Source organism: Lynx rufus, unplaced genomic scaffold, assembly GCF_022079265.1.
Source record: "Lynx rufus isolate CCGP_SWC_20201006 ecotype Redwood Valley unplaced genomic scaffold, mLynRuf1.p SCAF_10, whole genome shotgun sequence".
Classification (NCBI taxonomy): Eukaryota; Metazoa; Chordata; class Mammalia; order Carnivora; family Felidae; genus Lynx; species Lynx rufus.
Window position 1 is genome coordinate 22,359,966 of NW_025814824.1, and position 24,476 is coordinate 22,384,441.

A 24,476-nucleotide genomic window follows, 5' to 3' on the forward strand; every position below is an offset into this window, starting at 1 on the left:
AGAACTCTTAGAAGAAAAATAAGGCAAAAATATCAGAACACTGGATTTAGCAATGATTTCCTGGATATGATGGAAAAGGCACAGGCAACAAAAGAAAAAAATAGACAACTTGGATTTCATGAAAGTTTCAATACTGTGTGCAAAGGACACTATCAACAAGGTGAACAAGTAACCCATGGAATGAGAGAAACTATTTACAAGTCATATATCTGATAAGGGGTTAATAACTAGAATGTATAGGAGAACTCCTAAAAATCACCAAGGAAAAAAACAAACAACCCAATTCAAAAATGGGCAAAGGACTTAAATAGATATTTCTCTGGAGAAGACATATAAAAATGGCCAATAAGCACATAAAGAGATGCTCATGGTACCTGGGTGGCTCAGTTGGTTAAGCATTCAATTTTCACTCAGATCACAATCTCATGGTTTGTGAGTTCAAGCCTCACGTCGAGCTCTGTGCTGACAGCTCAGAGCCTGGAGCCTGCTTTGGATTCTGTGTCTCCCTCTCTCTCTGCCACTCCCCTACTCATACTCTGTCTCTCTCTCTCTCTCAAAAGTAAATAAACATTAAAACAAAAATTTGAAAAAAAAGAAAGATGCTCAAATCACTGTTAGGAGAAGCAAATCAAAACCACAGTGAGATTCTGCCTCACAACTATCAGGATGGCTACTTAAAAATCAATCATCAATCAATAACAAGTGTTGGCAAGGATGTAGAGAAAATGGAACCCTTGGACACTGTTGGTGAGAGTGTAAAATGATGCAGCTGCTAATGGAAACCACTATGATGGATTCTCAAATATTAAAAATAAGACCTGGCTATTCTACTTCTTTCATATACCCAAATGCCTTGAAAGCAGGGTCTCGAAGAGATATTTTTACACCCATATTCACAGCAGCATTATTCACAATAGCTAAAATGTGGAGGCAACCTAAGTGTCCACTGAAAGATGAGTAGATAAGCAGGATGTGATATATCCTTACAGTGGAATATTATTCAGCCTCAAAAGGAAGAATATTCTGACATCTGCTACAACGTGGAAGAAGAATTCTTAGGACCTTACGCTAATTGAAATAAACTATCCCAAAAAGAAGAATAACATGATTCCACTTACATGAGGTACCTAGATTAGTCAGATTATAGAGAGAAAAAGTAAAATGTGGTTCACAGGACATGGGGATAGGGGGGAATGGGGAGTTATTGTTTACGGGCACAGTTTTAGTTTTGCATGATGAGAAAAGTTGTGTAGACGCATGATGGTGGTGACTGCACACCAATAAAAGTGTACTTAATACCACTGCACTTGAAAATGATTATAATGTTAAATATTAATTTTTAAATTTTTATTATTTTTTTAAAAGTTTACCTAGTTTTGAGAGAGACAGAGCACGAGCAGGGGAGGGACTGAGAGAGAAAGAGAGAGATACAGAATCCCAAGCAGGCTCCAGGCTCTGAGCTGTCAGCACAGCGTCCAGTGCAGGGCTCTAACTCATGAACTGTGACATCATGACCTGTGCTGAAGTCAGAGGCCTAACCGACTGAGCCACCCAGGTGTCTGTAGTCCCTGTACAATGGTAAAATTTATTTTATGTGTGGGTAACAACCCCCAAAAATGGAACAAGATGCAAATCTTACTGTCCAAAAATATTTTAACCCAAATTCAGCCAGAGAGCTGCAAATTTACCATCTTAAGTAATTCTTTACTTGTAATTGGTCTCCAGATGCTCTTTTCCCCCACTTTTAGTTCTTCCAAACTTTTTCTCTCTCACCTCTCTACCTTTTGCACAAAGTTCTCCTGGTTGTGTGACAGGAAGTGGTTTCTTCATGTAATGAAAAATGTTCTCAGGAATTCAGTCGTCCTTTGTGTAACACAGACAAACTCAACACTGGCTTCTCAGGGAGGTGAGGGTTTATGTGTAGGCCCCCAGAACACCCCTTGAAGGCCTGGCAATACAAGAAAAGTCTGTCTCAGTCCATCTGTCAGACATAAATCATGCACAAGATAGACTGCAAGGTAAACTGAAGTATTTATTACTTCACAGGCAAAGTGTGTAGGAAGCCAAAGAAAATCAAGTCACATCTCAGTCTTGTTCTTCAGAGTTTCTGGGTTCCATGTCTATTTCTTGTTGAGCAAAAATGTTAATGCAGAGACATATCTGCACAGTACAGATAAGATGTGACAAAGTAAAAGTTTCAAGTTTAATTCATATTCTTTCTGATGAATTTAGAGATTTCCTTTCTTTAAGATCTGGCTTGAAAATAGCCTGGGTGTTGAACTTTGTGATGCATTTCTCAACACACTTTGAATTCTGGACCTCCACAGGCAAGCACAGAGAAGTTATTCAACAGAGTAGATTAATGGAAACCAGGAAAAGTTGGGGAGGAAAAAGAAAATGCAAACAAGTTTATAAAGCTTTACAGTACTTTGAATTTATGCCCATTTCTGACCACAAGGTAAAATTATTATAGGGCAATATGTCCTTTGTCCTCTTTGAAAGCACATCATACTAAACTGAATGGCAATTCACAGACTAAGAAACACAGTAATCAATAAACTTGAAAAATGGTGTGACTTTTATCTGTGATAAGAAATACATACACAAAAATAATGTATCACATTCCACCTTTCAAATTTGTTTAATGATAATCATCGATTCTGGCAAGAATACAGAAAAAAAAAAAAACCAAACAGATATTATCACACATTACCAGGAAGAGGGCAATTTATACTTCTGATTGTAGAGCAATTTGTAGTAGATAAGAAGACCCTTAGAAATGCTCTATTCATTGACCCAGTAGATCTTCTTCTAGAAATTTAGCTTATGAGATTAATGTGAGATTCCTAAAACTTGATTTAAATAAAAGGAAAAAAATGACAGCATATAGGGAATTTGGATAACAAAATATAGATAGACTTCTATATGATGGGAGGATAGAAAAAAAATCAAATGCATCAATATCTTTCAGTTGTGCATAGTTAATTTATTTGGAATGGGGGCATTGTTTGAGGAAAAAATATACCTAAATTGAAATTAAATGAAAACATATCATAACCAATTCTTATATTGGTGGTCATTAGGTAAAAATAAACAAAAACCAAAGAAACCCCCAAAATATCCATCAGTTGCTTAGGCTGTTATAAAATCATGATTTGGAAATGAAGTTTGCTTTAGCATTGGTATGAGCTGATTTGTGTCCCCCAAATTAATACATTGAAGCCCTAACTCCTAGTCTCACAATGTGACTGTATTTGGAGACAGGGCCTTTAAAGAGGTAATTAAGCTAAAAGCCTATTAAAAGGAAAGCCCTAACACAATCTGACTGGTGTCCTTATAAGATTAAGACACACAGAGAGACACTAAGGATGCATACATACAGAGGAAAGCCCAGGTGAAGATACAGCAAGAAGGTGGCCATTTGCAAGCCAAGGAAAGAGGCCTCAGGAGAAACTAAACCTGCTGACACGTTGGTCTTGGACTTTTAGCCTCCAGAACTGTGAGAAAATAAATTTCTGTGTTTAAGCCACCCAGTCTGTAATATTTTGTTATGGCAGCCCTAGCAAGTTAATACTAGAATGAATCAGACTTCTCCATAGCTCAGGGAAGTTTGAATCATTGAAAATATGTAAGCATAACTTTTAAAGTTGAAAAATGTTTTAAAATAATTATTGCCAATCTATCTACAGTGAAGGACCATTTTTTTAATGTCAAATCCACTGTAGACCAATACTTTGTAAACCATAAAATCACATGCTTCGATGTTACTACCACAATGTCAAATTGCTATAAAAGTTCCTAAACATTCTCAAAATCTGTACTAATTTTTCCAGGCTGGTAACAAATAGAACACGGATCTACTGTTTCATGGGCCACATTTTGAGTAAAGTCATCTTAAAGTTCATCTTGTCCAACCCCTTCAATTTATAGCTAAGAAAACTGAGGTCCTGACAAGTTCAACAACCTTCATAGTATCAGGAAGCTTGTTAGATTCCCTAGAGGAATCATGTTTCATTCAAGCTTATATAAGTCTCCAAAATCCTCAATCCATTTCCTTTCTAGCTTTGCTAATATAGGCCTGATTTCTCCCAGTTTTTCCTCTGAGAGATGTACGTCCACTCCTGACATCATTAATGCTTAAGACAACTGAGTCATTTAATTATCTTGTTCAGAAATTCTACCCCTTCTCTCAATAAATTACTTTTGCCACCTGTGAGAGACTCTTGCCTTCTCTACAGACATCTTGTTTTCATGTTCTTGAAACACACCTTATTATCAATCCTCTTGTGCAATCTTCCCTTCATTTTCCACCTTTGATTTGCCTGAGCTTTTGTACACTCTCTAAATTTATTCTGTAATCTCTTCCAGCCTCTTCTATCCCGAATGTGTTATACCTTGCATATGCCTCTTGCTCACCCTTGATTACTCTCAGCTCTGCTCCTTCATTTACATGGTCTCTATAAAGCCTCTATTGTGTTTATCATTCAATGGTTTGCATAGCCCCTGGGCATATATTAATTTTTGTTCAAATGCTTGCCATTTCCCTCTGCATCCTTTACTTCCATCAACATGTTTTATTTGTTCTCAATCATCACAGCATTTATTACTCAAAAGATTGATTTAAAGTTTTAAAAATATCCTTGATGGGGTGCCTGGGTGGCTCAGTCACTTAAGCATCCGACTTTGGCTCAGGGCACGATCTCATGGTTCATGGGTTCGAGCCCCACATCAGGCTCTGTGCCGACAGATCAGAGCCTGGACCCTGCTTCATGGATTCTGTGTCTCCCTCTCTCTCTGCCCCTCTCTCAAAAATAAATAAAACTTTAAATTTACTTAAAAAAAATCGCTGATAACTGTTTATTCAAAACCCTAAAATTATCTCCATTTCTTGCTAGTGACTAATGATGGTACTTATCACCCTTTTCTCAGCAGTTTTGCAGCTGACCAATTATATGATGTTGGGCAAGTCATTTAAATTCTATAGGCCTCTTTCCTTATCTGTTATATCAAATAGTTGAACTAAATATTTTACAAGTTCTATCTGGCATTAACATTCTAAGTTCTCAATGTTTACTATGTCATTCATCTATCCCTGAAAAAGATAGTTTAATCAATCTATAACTTTTGGAATATTTTATTGTTTCTCCAGCCATCTGATCCTACCCATCTCTCAAAGTCAACATCGGATCTAATAGCTCCATTAAGTCATCCCTAATTATTCCAGCTTATATTATATTATATTATTATTATTATTATTGTTATATTATATTAGAATCCCTCATGTCTTATATTGATTATTTAGCCTTAAAATAGCAATTGAAAAACATATCTAAGTTTACTGTCCCCTCAATGAAGAGTCTTTGATGGCAGTCACTATGAAGTGTTAACACACATATATGTTACATATATGTGTGTGTATATGTATATATATATGTTACACATATATGTTACATATATATGTTACATGTATATGTATATATGTGTATATATACACACACACACATATATATAGTTAAACCATTTGAAATTGCCCTTTTTTTGTAAGTAAAAAAAAAGACTGAATATCAACAACTTTATGTTTTTAATCTAATATATAAAATTCGATAATTAAAACTCTATTGAGAACCTACAACTTGATACTGTGCTGACTGATGTTATATACAGTGTTTCATTTAATAGTGAAAACAGCCTATGAGCTAAAGATTATTGTTTCCATTTTACAAAGAAGGCAAATTGAAAGGTATAAATGATTTTCCAAGATCATATAGTTGAAAATAGTTAGAACAAGGATTTACAGTCAGTCTGCCTGACTCTAGAGTTCTTCTTTCTCAAATTTCCTAGAACATAGCACAGAACAGGTAAATACTGATTTCCAACTTTGAAATAATAATTGTAAAAATAAACAAACAAAAAACCCAAAGCAGACTAATAGAAAAAGAAACCTTTGAATGTAAGTTAGTGATTTGCAATAGAGAGCAAACATTTACAAGTTAAGTTAGTGATTAGCAATACACAGCAAACATTTAGTTGGTGATTTGGTTCCTATTCTGACTTTCTAAAAATATGACTAAGATTTTAACTAAGTTAGCCAGTAACCACTTTCGTATTGCTAAAGACCTTGAGAGAAACCTAAGTCAGTAACTCTCCTTCCAAATGGTTGGAGAGTTCAATAAACCTAATTCAGTAACTCTCCTTCCAAATGTATCTACAATACAGTATGTAGTTATTTAAAAAATAAACTGGTAGCTCCACATGCGCCAACACAAAAGGATATAGATGATACACTGATGAATGAAGTAGGAATTTTGTTGAAGAACAAAATTATAATACAATTACATATAGAGGTTTAGAAAAGCTATAACTGTGCCTTTGTGGTAATGTGAGAATAGACCCATCTAATTACATATTTGTAGGTACAAAAAATATTTGGAAGGATAAAGTGTTAAGTAAAAACGGTGCCTGTCTCTTTTAATATTAGAGTAGAAATATAAAGTAAAAGACAAAGAAGTTTTCTACTTTTACATTTTATTCTTCTAGATTGTTTGCATTTTTTTTTTAAACAATTGTGTTCTTCTAACAGGAAAAAAAGAGGAACATTCATTCAACCATCCATTTTAATGATAAACTACTTTCCTTATTGGGAACATAGCTATGCGGTTCATGTAAGTTTGTGTTGCAAAAAGTGCATGTTCTAACACTGACTGTAACATACAAGACTACACTTGACTATGTCTCTTTATTTCATGTGTCGTATTTCTCATTCCTATTGTGATCACTGTCGTTCCCCACTGAACAACCAATAGTAACTCTGCAATGCTCCATGTGACTTACAAAGGGCAGCTTACAAGACACCAATAGGAGACCCTACCTAGCATTCACCTGTCGGCAAGATTACCTTTACTACAATAGTAGTCATTGATACATCCTAGGGTTGTAAAGGATAATTCCTCATAACTACATTCTCTTATATCTTCAAATAATTTTTTTTTTTTTTTTTTTTTTTAAATTTTTTTTTCAACGTTTATTTATTTTTGGGACAGAGAGAGACAGAGCATGAACGGGGGAGGGGCAGAGAGAGAGGGAGACACAGAATCGGAAACAGGCTCCAGGCTCTGAGCCATCAGCCCAGAGCCTGACGCGGGGCTCGAACTCACGGACCGCGAGATCGTGACCTGGCTGAAGTCGGACGCTTAACCGACTGCGCCACCCAGGCGCCCCTAAATAATTTTTTTTAAGTTTTATAATCTTATATTTATGGTATCAACCATTTTGTGGCCTTAATGATAGGTTGTTCTAAAAAGATAAGTAGGATCAGTAACAATTCCCATGAAAACTGTCTCCCACATTGTCTAAAAATGTGAAGTCTATTACTAAGTAAATGACATTTCACTGATTAGAGCTGCTGAAAGGGACTTCTCATAAAATGAATAGGACTTTGTGAACCTGTGAACTCTTAGATATGTGTGTGCAATAACCTTATTCATATGTAAATATTCTCGAAAGACTGAGATGGACCAGAGTTGGTTAGGTAGACATCCTAGAAATAGGTGAGAGATACAGGCATGTAACTGAGGAAGTGCTTCTTGGGAAGGCCCTACAAAGGACTGAGCAAAGCAGAATAAACACAAAAGGATGTGCTTTCAGATTGTCTACTCATGGCCTGATCCACCACTGTCCCAACCTCAGGCAAGGAGGCCAGGCTTTGTACCCATTATCAGTCAGTCATCAGCATCAGGTGAAGAGGATGTAAATCCCAGAATCCTCTGGGCTATAGAGCAGGCAGTTCCCCAGAGAAGGTTGGAGGGTATTAACCATTACTTTGGCCACTCGAAGCAGCAGGGAGTATGTGCATACTGACTGAAAATGGGACCTGGATCCTGTGCCTACAACATCTACCAGAGCTTTAATGAAGAAAAGGGAGGAACAAAATAGGGGTAATTATGGATTGGGGCACTAAAGAAGGCAAAAGGCAGAGACTAGACTAGGTTTTCTTCTTCTCATTAAGAGGTCACCGAAGTACGGTAAGGCAAAGCAGGTCAGGGAGAGTCAAAAGAGTTAAAGTAGAGTTTAGAGAGTTCTAAATAGAGACTGTTACTCATTTCTTAGTTAATTAAAAAATGTAAATATAGAACTTTGTTCTGCCACTGACTGGATTAGTTTTTTCCTTTTAGAACTTAAAGCACTAAATATTATTACACATGTTCTGCCATCGATTTTGCAAACATCACCTTGAAAAACAACCTAAAGGAGCATCTGTGTCGTTAGGATTCACTAGACACCCCGTGTCCTTATCTCCAGGACTCTACCAGAGAGCAGGGAACAGGCCCACGATTTACGGTCTTCACACTTGCGGATGTGCAAAGACCCTCCTTGATTAATGTGACATCATAAAACACCACCTGGAAAGAACACCTCAGCCCACTAAACCCTGAAAAATATCTTTTCCAGAAATATACTCACTCCTTTCAGACTCTGTGCTTTTCAGAACGATGTCAACTTATAACAGCTTCTTGACATTAATTACCATGCCATCCCGTAAGTTTAACTCTCTGTGAAGCTGCCTGAAGCTGTCAGGGAGGGTCACATATTTAATATCCACTTACCTTGACACCAAAGTAATGCTCACTTTCAGCTCCTCATTCCTTTTCAAACATTAGAAGGCAAGTGACCCACCATCCAATTCACAAATCTTGATTAATTCCTTCCACTTAGCATGTCCCAATTTCTGCCAAGGTATGTGGTCTGCAGATTGACAGCCTCATTAAGAGCTTATTCAAGTGCTTGATTATACAGCTTTGGAAGTTCCTTGAGACCTGAGTCTGAGGAGTAGAATCTCCCTCCCGCTGCCCACTGCAGCACAATAGTCTGTATTATACCCACAGGCAAAGAGATTTAAGGACAGTCAGTCCCTGTACTTAAGTTCTAGAAGCAGCAGTTTCTGCTCTTAAGCTTTCTCTTCAGTAGCACCTGGGTGTCTGCCCAGTGTTTCCTCTCCACCAGGGCTGGGTAGAGAGGAGAATTCCAAGGACAGGCTCATGAAAGGACTGTGCGCTCAGAATCCTTACCTAGAACCAACTCCGAAGCATGCACATATTAATCAAGCCAAAGATCAAACACAGAGTTACAACTCAACTGGTTATAAACTTCAAAATAGGGTAAATGAGGAAAGAGATCTATAAGAGAAGCACTATATTCCTATTTACAAAACATATCTTGGGGGCATGTGGGTGGCTCAGTTTGTTAAACATCCGACTCTTGGTTTTGGCTCAGGTCGGGCTCTGTGCTGAGCGTGGAGCCTACTGGGAATTCTCTCTCCCTCTCTCTCTACCCTCCCCTGCTCACATGCTCATGCACACACTCTCTCTCTTTCTCTCAAAATAAATAAATATATTTTTTAAAAAGTATCTTGGGGTGCCTGGGGGGCTCAGCTGGTTAAGCATCTGACTTCAGCTTCCTCTTTAGTAGGGGCCAGAAAATGACAGCAATAATTTAACACTGCTAAAATTAAGTTTCAGCCCCCCCTCCTTAGTAGTTTGGATCCCCCTGTGTTTCTTTTGGGTCAGTTATTTGGAAACTGGTAGTGTTTTTCCAGTAACACTATGTCAGTATGTTAGCAAAGGTCTTAAAACAACTTGCTATCAGCAACTTAACCATATCATTGTAAATGCCATCAAGCTTTGGAGGTAGAAACTTCATAACCAGCAACAGATTATCACCCACATTTTCATATTTAAAGAAGAAACAAAAGTTGAGATATAAAGAAGTAATTTTACCAAACTCATACAGTTAAAAAAAAAAAAAAAAAAAAGGACTAAGCCAGCATTGAAATGGTCTGTCTGATCACATACAACTCATAACCACCATTCTCTACTCTCTCTCGGAATCACTGCTAATGGAACTATCCTACCAACAGGACTAGAGTTTCTACCACATACAATCATGTTCAATGAGAAATTAATTCCATTTATAAATCTAAATGCCCAAATCACCTTTTCTCTGACACCATCCCTGGAGTGAGAACAAAACCTGTCTTCCAAATTCCTCATAGCTCAATGCATCCCAGTTCTGCTTAGTAGCAACCTCTTTGAGGAAGCTTTCCCTAACCCCCTGCCCAGCAGACTGGGTTACAGGGTTCACTTTTGTGCTCCACAGCTCTCTCGATTGACCTCAGTGGCCACACTCACCTCACTGTTTTATAATCATCTCTCCCCTTTTTCGTCTCTTCCATTGGACCATGTGCTTCCTGATGGCAGGGGTTATGTGCTGACCAGCTCGTGATCCCCAAGGGCTGGTGCTAGTAATGTACCACCTGAAATTGACTGATGTGTGCAGGGGTGGAAGTTCTAGGAATATTGGAGAAATAGGTAATCTAGATACTAGAATATCCTGGAGACAATTTCCCCGAGGAATCCTGGTTGATCTTAGACAGGCAGACCCTTCCTTTTCTGCTCAACCTGGAAGATCAGTCAACATCATTCCTATCAGTATCCCTACCCTATCAGGGTTTTTCTGTTCCCCTATGGTCCCCTGCAGAAGAGTCATTGCAGCAGAGGAAGAAAGAGTAAGGGATGACGCACTGTCTCTTAAATGTCTCCATGTCATTTGGTAGAATTAGTCATATGACCCTGCCTCGGAACCCAGAGAGCTGGGAAGTCTAGTCCTGCCCAGTCCACACAAAGGAGAGAACCAGAAATGGGGTAAGCACTAATAAACGCCACCACAATCCAGAACTTGGGACCTTTTCTTGCTTTGTTCCTTTTGAGTGTACAACCTAATCTTTACGTTATTTTGTAGAAAGTTAGGTAGCCACTAGCTGAACAAAAATTCATTGATTATTTAGAGGACAACTTAGGAGCAGCATCTCTCTACCTCTCTTCCTTCTTGAAGAAACGATGATGAAGGTTTCTTCGTAGGAGTGAGGAGAAGGACTTTGAATTGAAGAGGCAAAGGTTGGAATTGGTCCTCAACTGGGTCATTGAGAGGTGTTTTGAAAAAACCACCAAATACCAGGGAGAAATGAAATGCCTACTGCTACCTAAGACAGCCACTTTCATAAAAGGCAAAAAAATAATAATGAGCTAAACACATGAGCTAAACTCATATAGCATTTTAGTACTTACAAAGCTTTTTTTAAAAAGAGGTTGGGGGACTTAGGTGCCCTTTTTTACTGTGATAAAGTAGAAATAACACAAAATTTACCATTTTCCCCACTGAAAAGTGTACAATGCAGTAGCATTAAGTACATTTATGATACTGTGCAATCATCACCACTGTCATCACCACTAACTGTTTCCATCAGGCCATCACTGTCCATTTCCACTTTCCCCCGCCTCTGAAAACCTCTAATCTGTTTTCCATCCCTATAGATTTGCCTGTTCTGAATATTTCATATAAATGAGATCATACAATATGTAATGTTTTGTTTTTGTCTTCTTTCATTTAGCATGCTCCCAGATTCATTCATCTTGCATCATGTATTAGGGCTTCATTCCTTTTCATGGATGAACAACATTTTATTGTACGGACATACCACAGCTTATTTACTTATCTACCTATTTACCTTTACCACTTGGCAGACATTTGTGCTGTTTTCATCTTTTAGCTCTTGTGAACAGTTTTGCTATGAACATTCATGTACAAGTTTTTGTTTGGACACCTGTTTTCAATTACTTGGGAGTATCATGTCTAGGAGTAGAATTGTTGGGTCATATTATAATTCTATGTTTAACTTGTGGCAGACTCTACGAAACTTTTTAACATAAACTATTACATTTAATCTTCCCAGTATGTATTACAATCCTTATTTTACAGATGAGGCTCAAAGACATTAATTGAATTGCCAAACTAGGCCTTGATTCACCATTCTACAGTAAGCATTTTATGAAATCACAGTGAAAACCAGAGTAAGACAGATTCATTTCTGGATATATATTTCTTCCACCTTAAAAATAAGATGAATCTTAAAACAGAATATTTCATAATAGTGATAGAATACCATGGACTCCAGGATAAGGAAAAATCCTTCCTAGCTTCTGCATTCTCTTGTATGCTTCATTAATTTAATTTTTAGGTCACTACTTTTATTAGCTTGAAGGAGCTGGCATAACAAAAAATGAAAAATGCTCTAAATAAAAATTAGACCTGTTACATATTTACATACACGGAAGTGATTCTTTCTGTCTCAAGACATAGAAGTGGTGGTGTCACTTGCTAAGTCAGGATGTATGAAATGTCACAAAGGGACAAATACAAAGAAATGGGTGACAGGGAGAGAAGCGGACACACCGGAGCTATAGCCAAAAGAGCCTCACCTTTTGCCGTCCTGTAGTACACAGTCTGTGGCTAAAAAGTCCTGAGCAACTTTTAACATTTGGATAGTTTTGGTGGTCCAGCTCAGAACTATCCATTTCTGAAAACTGTCTCCTTCCATAGATCACAGTAGTGGAAGGTGGGGAATGTGGAAGCCAAGCTTGCACTTTGGGACCCTCACTATTGGTCTCAGCTGAATTGAACTAGGGCAGCTGAGGCCAATCAAATTCTCATGCTTAGAAATTTGGAATTGAAACTAGGAAAGTAGTTAATGTATGCATGCAGTCAAGACTATAATGTGAGAAAACAGGGCTATGGAGCAGCCATATTCTGCCTTGTGGATAAAGGAGCAGCTTAAAAAAATAGTGGGATGAAACAGTGACACAAAAATAAACAGGGAGAAAGAGAGAGAGAGAGCTGTCTTATTTCTAGGACCAGTCCTTTCCTGAAGATGTAGGATTCTGTGAGAACCTCTATACTCTTGTCATAAATCCCATTTGGCTTAAGCTATGTGGTAGACTGGCCAGCTATTTACCAATTACCATTACATGGCCAGCTAATTACCATTGGTATTTACCAATAAATACCAAATGAATATTTATATATCCATTTCCTTTCACCCTGGGCACACAGCCAAGTATATTCCCAGCCTCCTCTGTATTTATCTGTGGCCATGTGACTGGGCCCTGACCAACAGAATGTGAGAGGAAGTGACATTCTCCACTTTAGGCTTGGCAGTAAGAACCTCCCCCATGACTCTTCACTGGCTGTCTTTCCTCATAGGCCAGCTGGGTGCCCACAAAGGCAATAGTGAAAGCCTTGTGTTGAAGATGTCACAGCCTTCTTAGCCTAAGTTCTGACAGCATGCTTGGAGCAGCCATCCCATCCTCACCAAGGAGGCTTTCCAAGCTCAAGAAATAAATTTCTCTTATGTTAAGATTTCAAAGAGACTTCAGGCTTTATGTAACACATCAAGCTTTATCTGAACTAATGCAAGGTAGTTTCGGTAGGTTTTTTTTTGTTTTTTTTTTTTTTGAAACCTACCATCAAAGAGTCTTAAAGCATCACACCTTCCATAGCTTCTCTTCTTATTCAGTTACCGTCTGTTGAAAAGGCTGAAGACCTTGGGCCAAATACTTCATGTGCCACACTCTGGAGACTGCAGCAGAGGGTAGAGGTAAAAGATTCAATCTCCAGGATGCCAAACAAGGCTACCTCAGGTGACCTCACATACCCAAACACACTGCCTTTGTTGACAGATATCCTTTGAATGCTCTACCAGTTCTAAGAGTGATCGGCCACCCTCTCAGTCTCCATATGGCTGTGCAAGCTAAAAGCAAAAATCTTTCATGTAGAAACTTTGTGTTTCTATTGAAGTCAGTACTGAAACGTGTTTCCTTTCCAAATGATTCAGGCAGATTTCCAAGAGGGCCCAATAACACCCTGTTCAATTACTGGAGTTCTAGCAAGGAAGGGCTGACCAAAGAAAATGGCTTTATCAAAGAGCTATATTGACAGCTGCTATGCCTTTAAGTATTCTGGAAGGCAGGTTTGAAAGCAACAGCTTTCTATGTGCAATATACCAATTTCCTGTTCTCTCCACATAAGCAATAACTCCTGTGTAAGAGCAAATTTAATGGAGTCGTAAGGGCTATTAACAGAGGACATATAAGGCAGATCTTCTTGACATTATTTTACAAACCTAATTGGGCTGTCTGGTCAATAAAATGTCTCTAGAATAGATATGTTAAATGCAACAGAGCTTGTTTTGAGCCCAAGTGCTTGCTTTAAATGGCATGTAGTTTTTGTAATATTTAAGCTAATAGTCTTCATTATCTATAACATACAAGTTGAAGGTGTAAGAGCTTAAGTTCAGAGGAAACAATGAAAACGTATTACCTCCATGTAATTTTATCAGTCTTTCAAGAATAGAAAAAGCCTAATATTAATACTTCACTTTGGGATCTGTTTTTTTAGCACCAGTGCTAAGGCCCAGAGAGATTTGGGGTAGCCATAAAAGCTATCATCACCCTCCCAACTGCAGCCTCTTTCCTCAAACTCTTCTGATGTCCCACTTTACCCAAAATATGCCATTTTGTTCTTGTCTATAAAAAAAAGTCCACAGAATCTGATAAGCTAAATATTTGAAAGATCACAACATTAAGTAGAACATGGCGTTCCCCATCCTCAGAAGACATGTATCCTTGGAGACATGTGGTAGTGGTGGGGGGGGGGGTGTAAGTTCTTCAGCACTTTTTCTGGTATCTCAATATTGTGGTCCACAAAAGGGGAGTGAATGAGATAGAAGAAGCCCTCAGCAAGACCATAGTCAACTTCTTTAGTTTTCTACTTTGATATTGTACTCTGGAAGACACAAAGTACCTCATATGATTATCTCATTTAATATTTAAAAGAAGACTATGAAACAAGAACTGCAAAATTTGAAGATTAGACTAGAATAAGACAGAAAAGATCAGCTACCCAATAAGTGGCAGAGAGATTTTTGATTTTAAGAACAAACAATAGATTTTCAGTCTTTCTGATGTTCATTTCTATGGATCTAACATAATTTTTTCCACAGGACTTTAACACTAGAAAAATATCATTAGCATCCACCATAGCTCTACAGACAAAGCAGAAATATTTGAGTGGACAGACACTAAGGAAACATACAGTGCAATTTAGAGCCAATAGAGAGCAGCGATTCCATTCGTGATAGTGAAAGTTGTCCTACATAATAACATCCTCTCTTATCTCCCTCACACCAGCCATGAAGGTTTTCAAAAGTAACTGCAGGCTAATTTGTTTATTTTTCTTCATATTTTGTATTTTCTTTATTATTGTGTATTGTATTACAGTACTGTAATCATTTTTATATGAATATTTTGGGGTTGTCGAACAAATCATCTGAGTTTCCGTTATTTCTTGTGGGGGAAATTCACGTTGATATACAAGTGCTTTGGATTACAAGCATGTTTCTGGAATGAATTATGCGTGCAAACCAAGGACTTACTGTATCGTGAATGACTAAGTTGGTTTGGTTAAATGTGAATCTCTGGATATATCAGAAAAAATGAGAGGGGGTCAGTAAGACTTTTATGTTGCCTCAGGGGACAGAACTAGTAGGAGCTGATTTTATCTCAAAATAGTAAAAACTTTTTGAAATGAACAAAGCAGTGGCCTCCATGTGAATTCTTCCCTTCCCTGGAAATACAGAAACCAAGTAACTCCTTGTCAGATAGATGGCAAAAGGGATCCTTGCAAGGATGAATTCCTTAAATTATCCCACACTTGCAATTTAGGAAACCCTAAATTTCCTTAGAAATCCCACCTGCCCTGCTCCCCCTGCCACTTGTCTTATTTTTTTTTTAATTTTTTTTAATGTTTATTTATTTTTGAGACAGAGAGAGGCAGAGCATGAACGGGGGAGGGTCAAAGAGAGAGGGAGACACAGAATCAGAAGCAGGCTCCAGGCTCTGGGCCATCATCAGCCCAGAGCCCGACGCGGGGCTCGAACTCACGGACCGTGAGATCGTGACCTGAGCTGAAGTCGGACGCTTAACCGACTGAGCCACCCAGGCGCCCCTACTGCCTCTCATTAAGCACTGTTAAGTAATACTTCATTCAACCATCACAACATCTTCTGTGATAATTATTACTCCCATTTTGTGATAAGGGATATAAGGCTTCCACATGTTAAATAACTTGCCAAGAATCATCCAACTAACAAGCAATAGAACTCAAATTTTAACCCAGATTCTTAACCATTATTCATTCAGCCACTTACAACTTTGCTATGTTACCTTACAACAGCAGCACTATAGCTTGTGAGAAATGCAGACTCTTAGGTCCTAACCCAGACCTACTGAATAAGAATCTGCATTTTAATAAGATCCCTGGTGATTTGTATGCACAAGAAAGTTTCAGAAACCTTAATTCATAAAAATATATTTTTTAATAATTCCAAAAGTACTTCTGATCATTAAACTTGCTCCATGGTTCATTCTATTCCTGCTCTTCTCACTCTTAGTTGTATATTAGTCATGTTTTTTACTTTGTTAGCTTTGACATCTTGAGGTCTTACTGACACCAGAAGGGACTATCCCTCCTGCATTTAGCTAATTCCTAGGATAGTAAACATGTACCCAACAGCATGCTCTTCAAAAGCAAAACAACCAATCCAGAGCTCCTACCCCCAACCACCACCTTTACTGGGATCTCAGGGGCTCTCACATCCCAAGCCACTATCCACTTCCCCTAATCACCCCAGTGTCAGGTACCAGACAAGTAGGAGAAACCCCTACGCCTCAGGGCCCACTGAAACTATTCAAACTAGCTAACTCCAAACCTGGTTTCTCTGAATTATCTTTCCCATGGAAACCACCATGAAGGCTCTTGCCCACATTTTCCCCCCACTTCCTCTGCCTCCTAACCAACCCTGTTGCTTTCTCTTGTTGTCCTGTGTGGCATGCCATGCCTCCTGCATCCAGGAATCCGTGCGTATAAAAATTTTTTTTCCTTTGGGGCACTTGGGTGGCTCAGTCGGTTAAATGTCTGACTTCAGCTTAGGCCATGATCTCACTCTTCATGAGTTGGAGCCCACATTGGGCTCTCTGCTGTCAACGCAGAGCCTGCTTCAGATCCCCTATTCCCCTCTCTCCCTGTCCCTCGCCTGCACATGCTCTCTTACTCTCTCTCTCAAAAATAAACAAACATTGGGGCGCCTGGGTGGCGCAGTCGGTTAAGCGTCCGACTTCAGCCAGGTCACGATCTCGCGGTCCGGGAGTTCGAGCCCCGCGTCAGGCTCTGGGCTGATGGCTCAGAGCCTGGAGCCTGTTTCCGATTCTGTGTCTCCCTCTCTCTCTGCTCCTCCCTCGTTCATGCTCTGTCTCTCTCTGTCCCAAAAATAAATAAACGTTGAAAAAAAAAAATTCAAAAATAAACAAACATTAAAAAGAATTTTTTTTTCCCTTTATGAAAATCTGTATGTCATGTCTGTATGTCTTACCATACCTGATTAAAACAAATCATGGGTACATTTTAAAACAGTTAATATAAACTTAGGTCACTTATGTCTCAAAAATGTCTCTGATCTGTATTTAAAATGTTCCTGCTAGTATAATAGCTGGATTGGTTTTCTGAGTCAACTTGGGTATGAGAGCTCATTCTTCCTTTGAAGAGGATCGTTGAGGATTCTTTAGAGAGACTCTTTGTAGTTGATAGAAGTGGTGAGTAGTTTGACTAGCCAGTTAAGATTCCTTCTTCAACCCCTGGGTCTCCACAGTGCACCTCTGAACCTCTATGTTGGGTTCCCATCACCCTACAGGACTGCCATAAATATACTACAAGACAGACTCAGGCAAAATGTGTTATTTTGACCCCAAGTCTATAGCAGGGCAGTTACTTAATAACACTCAGTCTTCTGCTCTGCCAGGTCATTCACCCAATCTCTCACTCTTAAGATGTCTCAGATGTGAGTCAAAAACCAATCTACAGCACCCCTCAAAATGCAGGAGTCACATATCAAGCTTTTCAAATTATTTGTTGAAGCTCCTCTTGGGTGGATGATATAGACACTCCTGCTCTATCTCAATAGAGAAGAGGATTCTGAACACAATCAGAAGTTCTAAAGAAGTCTTCTTAATGTCCAATTTTTTTTGGCATTTTTAAATCTCTGAGATTAAAAATGGGGGGGGGGGGGTGAGCAGCTGAAGTCACTTTTAAAAAAGGGATGGATCTAAGTGGCCCAGACCTCCGGCCTTGATCCCTGATCTCTCATCCCTAGTCGAGGGCCTGGGCTCCCTAAACTGAGGCAGGCAGCCTCCCAGCCAGGCCCTAGAAGTCAAACCCATGGGCTGGTCCCATTTCGAGCCCGTGGCCAGGACTGTCTTGGCCCCTGGGCCTGCACTGCCTGCAGGGGCAGCCCCTTGGCCTGGACTGGGGGCTGGAATGTGGGAAGAGTGGTTTCTTTTTTTCTTTTCTTTCTTTCTCTTTCTTTCTTTCTTTCTTTCTTTCTTTCTTTCTTTCTTTTTCTTTCTTTCTTTCTTTCTTTCTTTTTTCGTGCTTCAGAGACACCAGAATTAATAACACTATTTTTGATTTTGAAAAAAAAAAAAAAAGGGAATAACTTGGGGCGCCTGGATGGGTTAGTTGGTTAAGCCTCCAACGCTTGATTTCAGCTCAGATCATGATTTCACAGTTCATAGGATTGAGTCCCATATCAGGCTCTGCACTAAGCAGAGAGGATGCTTGGGATTCTCTCTCCTTCTCTCTCTGCCCCTCCCCCACTCACTTGCTCTCTCTAAAAATAAATAAACTTTTTTTTTTTAATTTTTTTTCAACGTTTATTTATTTTTGGGACAGAGAGAGACAGAGCATGAACGGAGGAGGGGCAGAGAGAGAGGGAGACACAGAATCAGAAACAGGCTCCAGGCTCTGAGCCATCAGCCCAGAGCCTGACGCGGGGCTCGAACTCACGGACCACGAGATCATGACCTGGCTGAAGTCGGACGCTTAACTGACTGCGCCACCCAGGCGCCCCAATAAACTTCTAAAAAATAAAAATAAAAAAGGAATGTTTACTAAACTATAACTGGCATATAGTAAATTGCACGTAAAGTGTACAATTCGAAGTTTTGACATACACTCACACACCAATGAAGCCACACCACAGTCAACATAAGGAACATGTCCATCACAGCCAACAGTTGGCTCATCCCCCTTTGTAACCCTTCCCCCTCCTTGCTGGCCCCTCCAGAAACGACTGATCTTCTTTCTGTCACTATATATTAGCTGATTTTCTAGATTTGTATATAAATAGAATCACACAGTATTTACTTTTTTTTAATTGCAAGATATACATGACATAAAATTTATTATTTCAACCCTTCTTGAGCATATATTTCATTAGTATTAAGTATATTCACATTGTTGTACAAGTATGCACTCTTTTTTTGTATGACTTCTTTCATTCAGCACAGTATTTTGAGATTCACTCATTTCAATGTTCAATAGTTCACTCTTTTTTATCACTGACCAGTATTGCATTGTATGGCTATACTATGATATGTTTATTTATTTACCTATTAATGGACATCTTGGTTGTTTCCAGCTTGAGGCTGTTGTAAATAAAGCTGCTACAAACATTTAAGTATAAGTCTTTGTAAAGATAATTTTTCATTTCTCCTATGCAAGTACCAAGCAGTGAGATGGCTGGGGCACATTTAACTTTATAAGATACTGCCTGTTTTTCAAATGGGCATAGCATGTTACATTCCCACCAGTGGTATCTGAGAGTTCCAACTCCTACACATCCTCACCAATATTTGGTATGGTCAGATTTTTTTCCCTAGTCGCTCAATAGTTGTATAGTGACATCTTATTGTGGTTACGTAACTTAGAAAAGGTGGAATCAGAGTAGTGGTCATTCTGGGGCTAATCATTCCTTTGCTGAACCAAGCCCTTCTGAGTGTTCTATACAGAGTCTTATACATCATGAGGTTTTCCCTGGGGGGCCCAGTGGGAACAGGAACTATGCACCCCCTCCCAGGAAAGAAGGTAAAACTGACCCCTGTTATTCTATCTTGGCAAAAAGCTGAAGACTCCAATTGATTTTTGACCATCTTCTTTAGCAGTTCAGGCCAAGTAGATTCACATCTCACTTTGGAAGGTGAGAATAAGAGCCATCTCTTTTCTTGGGTATTCAATCAAAACAGAAAAGAAAACCTCACTTAACATATTATTATATGTATAAACAATACATCCCCCCTGTGTTTTGTTTGACTGAGTTTCCATAAATAATTTTATATGACTATAGCACAGGGTGACAGTTCTCTAGACGATGATGATGAGTCATGTACATCCAGTTTCTTCTGGCACACAACTTTCTAAGGTATGTTCTTTACACTCTTACATATACAGTGACTCCAATATATTTGGTAAATTTACAATTCAAACTTAGATAAAAGGAGTGTGATTATAAAGTAAATCTTGACTTGGGGTGAAGGGCATGTTTCTGGAGTCATTCAGGACTGCGTTTGAATCCTGGTTCTTCACTTACTGGTTGTGAAAAATTATGCAACTAACAACCTCCTTGAGCTGCCAGGAAACCAAGTTGCTTACAAACAAGGGAAACAGGTTCACAATTAGCTAGTTAAATATGATGACATAATGCAATGCATTGTTTTCCATATAATGCATATAATGCTTTTCCATATAATGCATGTAATGATGCAAGATAATATACAATACAACTATAATAAATTTTAATATACTTTGAGAATTATTATTATGCAGTAGAATTACTTCTTATCATAGAAACTAAGGCAATCCATAATCTGCAGAGACATGGACATTCTAGAACTTTGAATAGACACTTCTCTAAAGAAGACATCCAGGGAACTTTCCAGAACACTCGCTGAAAAGCGGAGGAGCGGCGGCTGCCCGAGCTGCGCCCAGCAACACGCTCCTTCCCGCTCCCCCACACCGGCATTGGCCCCCTCACCGGCTGTAGAAAATGGTGAAAGAAACTACTTACTATGATGTTTTGGGGGTCAAACCCAATGCCACCCAGGAAGAATTGAAAAAGGCTTACAGGAAATTGGCTTTGAAGTACCACCCTGACAAGAATCCAAATGAAGGAGAGAAGTTTAAACAGATTTCTCAAGCTTATGAAGTGCTCTCTGATACGAAGAAAAGGGAATTATATGACAAAGGAGGAGAACAGGCAATTAAAGAAGGTGGAGCAGGTGGTGGTTTCAGCTCCCCCATGGACATCTTTGATATGTTTTTTGGAGGAGGAGGAAGGATGCAGAGAGAGAGGAGAGGTAAAAATGTTGTGCATCAGCTCTCTGTAACCTTAGAAGATTTATATAATGGTGCAACAAGAAAACTAGCTCTGCAAAAGAATGTGATTTGCGACAAATGTGAAGGCCGAGGTGGTAAGAAAGGAGAGGTAGAATGTTGTCCCTATTGCCGAGGTACTGGAATGCAAATAAGAATTCATCAGATAGGACCTGGAATGGTTCAGCAAATTCAATCTGTGTGCATGGAGTGCCAGGGCCATGGGGAACGGATCAGTCCTAAAGACAGATGTAAAAGCTGCAATGGAAGGAAGATAGCTCGAGAAAAGAAGATTCTAGAAGTTCATATTGACAAAGGCATGAAAGATGGCCAGAAGATAACATTCCATGGTGAAGGAGACCAAGAACCTGGACTGGAACCAGGAGATATTATCATTGTTTTAGATCAGAAGGACCATGCTGTTTTTACTAGGCGAGGAGAGGATCTTTTCATGTGTATGGACATACAGCTGGTTGAAGCACTGTGCGGCTTTCAAAAGCAAATATCTACTCTAGACAACAGAACCATTGTCATTACCTCTCATCCAGGTCAGATTGTCAAGCATGGAGATATCAAGTGTTTGCTGAATGAAGGCATGCCAATTTATCGTAGACCATACGAAAAGGGTCGCCTAATCATCGAATTTAAGGTAAACTTCCCTGAGAATGGCTTTCTCTCTCCTGATAAACTGTCTTTGCTGGAAAAGCTCCTACCTGAGAGAAAGGAAGTAGAAGAGACTGATGAAATGGACCAGGTAGAACTGGTGGACTTTGATCCAAATCAGGAAAGAAGGCGCCATTACAATGGAGAAGCTATGAGGATGATGAACATCACCCTAGGGGAGGTGTTCAGTGTCAGACCTCTTAATGGGGCCAGTGAAGAACACTGCTGGCATTTTATATGCAGTAGTGAACGAATGAAGGACTATAATCATAGCTCACTACTTGCTATTATTGTTTTTGTTTTAATATTCAACTATAGTAGTGTTTTAAAAGTTAAATGAAAAATAAAAAATATAAAGCTCTGACTTTGCCCTGTATGTATGATGACTTCAGTGTGCAAGATAAGTTTAATACTTGTAAAAACTACTTTTAAAAAATCTCCCCTAGCATTTGTTAGAGGCCCGGCCTTGTAATTGATCTCAGCTCTATGTACATGAACTAGTTTAGACTGAAAATGCTAGGTAAATGTATTGACTTCAGTGTATGACCCTTAATTGTTAAGCTATGAAGTTAAAACTTGTGTTTAATTGGCAATCAGAAAAAGAATTTGTAGAGAAGTGTTGGTCTGTAGTTCTATTAAGTGGGATTCATTGTGATGCTTCTGCATTTATTCTGTTGCCTCAACTGTTACTTAAAGATGGCATGCTGTGTAATTTGGCCTGTGGTATCAGTGGTGGAAAGGATACCTTTCTAAAGAAGGTGTTTATCATAATCTGCTGTTTGAGGGCTTGCACTTGTAGAACTGCATTCCCTTCTGCTGTGCCATCTTTTTTTCTTAAATATATATATATATTTAATATATATATATATAGACACACACCAGTCCTGGTTACATTTTTTTCCCTTCTCTTTGGACCATGATAAGCTTCAGAGTAGTGACTACGGGAGCAGGGTAACTTAGAGTGAAGAGATATTTACACAGAAAAGTAAATTTGCATGTATGAGCTAGGAAGGTGTTTTTTAGGTATGTTACAGGCTTACTTTAAACAATTTAACTTACGTTCCAAAGTAACTGTAATTTAATGTTGGTAGTATAGCAAATTATGATGAATAGCTTTAATTGTATGTTTAAAAGTCATGTTCACAAGCTTAAATCTGGATATCAGAATTAAGCAATTCTTGAAATACTTATGAATGTCTCCTTAATATACTGATTACAAAGCATTAAAAAAAAAAAAAAGAAGACATCCAGATGGCCAACAGGCACATGAAAAGATGTTCAACGTCACTCCTCATCAGGGAAATACAAATCAAAACCACACTGAGATACCACCTCACGCCAGTCAGAGTGGCTAAAATGAACAAATCAGGAGACTATAGATGCTGGCGAGGATGTGGAGAAATGGGAACCCTCTTGCACTGTTGGTGGGAATGCAAACTGGTGCAGCCACTCTGGAAAACAGTGTGGAGGTTCCTCAAAAAATTAAAAATACACCTATCCTATGACCCAGCAATAGCACTGCTAGGAATTTACCCAAGGGATACAGGAGTGCTGATGCAGAGGGGCACTTGTGTCACAATGTTTATAGCAGCACTCTCAACAGTAGCCAAATTATGGAAAGAGCCTAAATGTCCATCAACTGATGAATGGATAAAGAAATTGTGATTTAGATACACAATGGAATACTACGTGGCAATGAGAAAGAATGAAATAAGGCCTTTTGTAGCAACGTGGATGGAACTGGAGAGTGTTAGGCTAAGTGAAATAAGTCATACAGAGAAAGACAGATACCATATGTTTTCACTCTTATGTAGATCCTGAGAAACTTAACAGAAGACCATGGGGGAGGGGAAGAAAAAAAAAAAAAAAGAGGTTAGAGAGGGAGGGAGCCAAAACATAAGAGACTCTTAAAAACTGAGAACAAACTGAGGGTTGATGGGGGGTGGGAGGGAGGAGTGGGTGGGTGATGGGTATTGAGGAGGGCACCTGTTGGGATGAGCACTGGGTGTTGTATGGAAACCAATTTGATAATAAATTTCATATTAAAAATAAATAAAGATAAAAAAAGAAATTCCGCAGTAAACCTATATGAGAAACACTTACTTGGCACTAATGTTTGTAGGTTCAAACATAGGGGTGATCCAAAGATACCCCAGCAATTTCAACTCTTCTCTTTCTTAATGATGAACAAATGAAAGATATTAGATTAAAAAAAATGTATTATATAAGATTAAATGATTTGTCATTACTACTAAACTCTTTGTACTTGAGTATTTGGAGAATACAATCCTTCAAGCCATTTTGGCTCTTAACTTGATTATTAGGTTTCCTTTGCTGACTTTCTTTCTCATCTGCAGAATGGGGACAATAGTGGTGCCATGTGCCACTGTTGTGGAAATTCAACAAGATAATTCTTGTAAAGCACTTAGCATAGTAATAGTACTCAAGGCTATAGGCTGTAGGCTATAATTACTTTATACACACACCAAGACACTCAAACCAGAGTGCTTTGGATCAAGGCAAGTTGAAAGCTTAACAGTTCTCAGTGAGACCATCATAAGTTATAAACCAATTCAATTGCTTCAAATAAAATAACCACAAATTAAACATGTTACCTTCAAAGGTTCTATACCATATTCTCAGCCTCTTAATTAAACTTGTGG

General features: G+C 38.8%; 1 pseudogene; it reads left to right on the top strand.

The window, feature by feature from the left end:
- The first annotated feature begins 20,808 nt into the window (after positions 1-20,808).
- Positions 20,809-22,148, top strand: LOC124525080 (dnaJ homolog subfamily A member 1-like; annotated as a pseudogene).
- Positions 22,149-24,476: the final 2,328 nt, after the last annotated feature.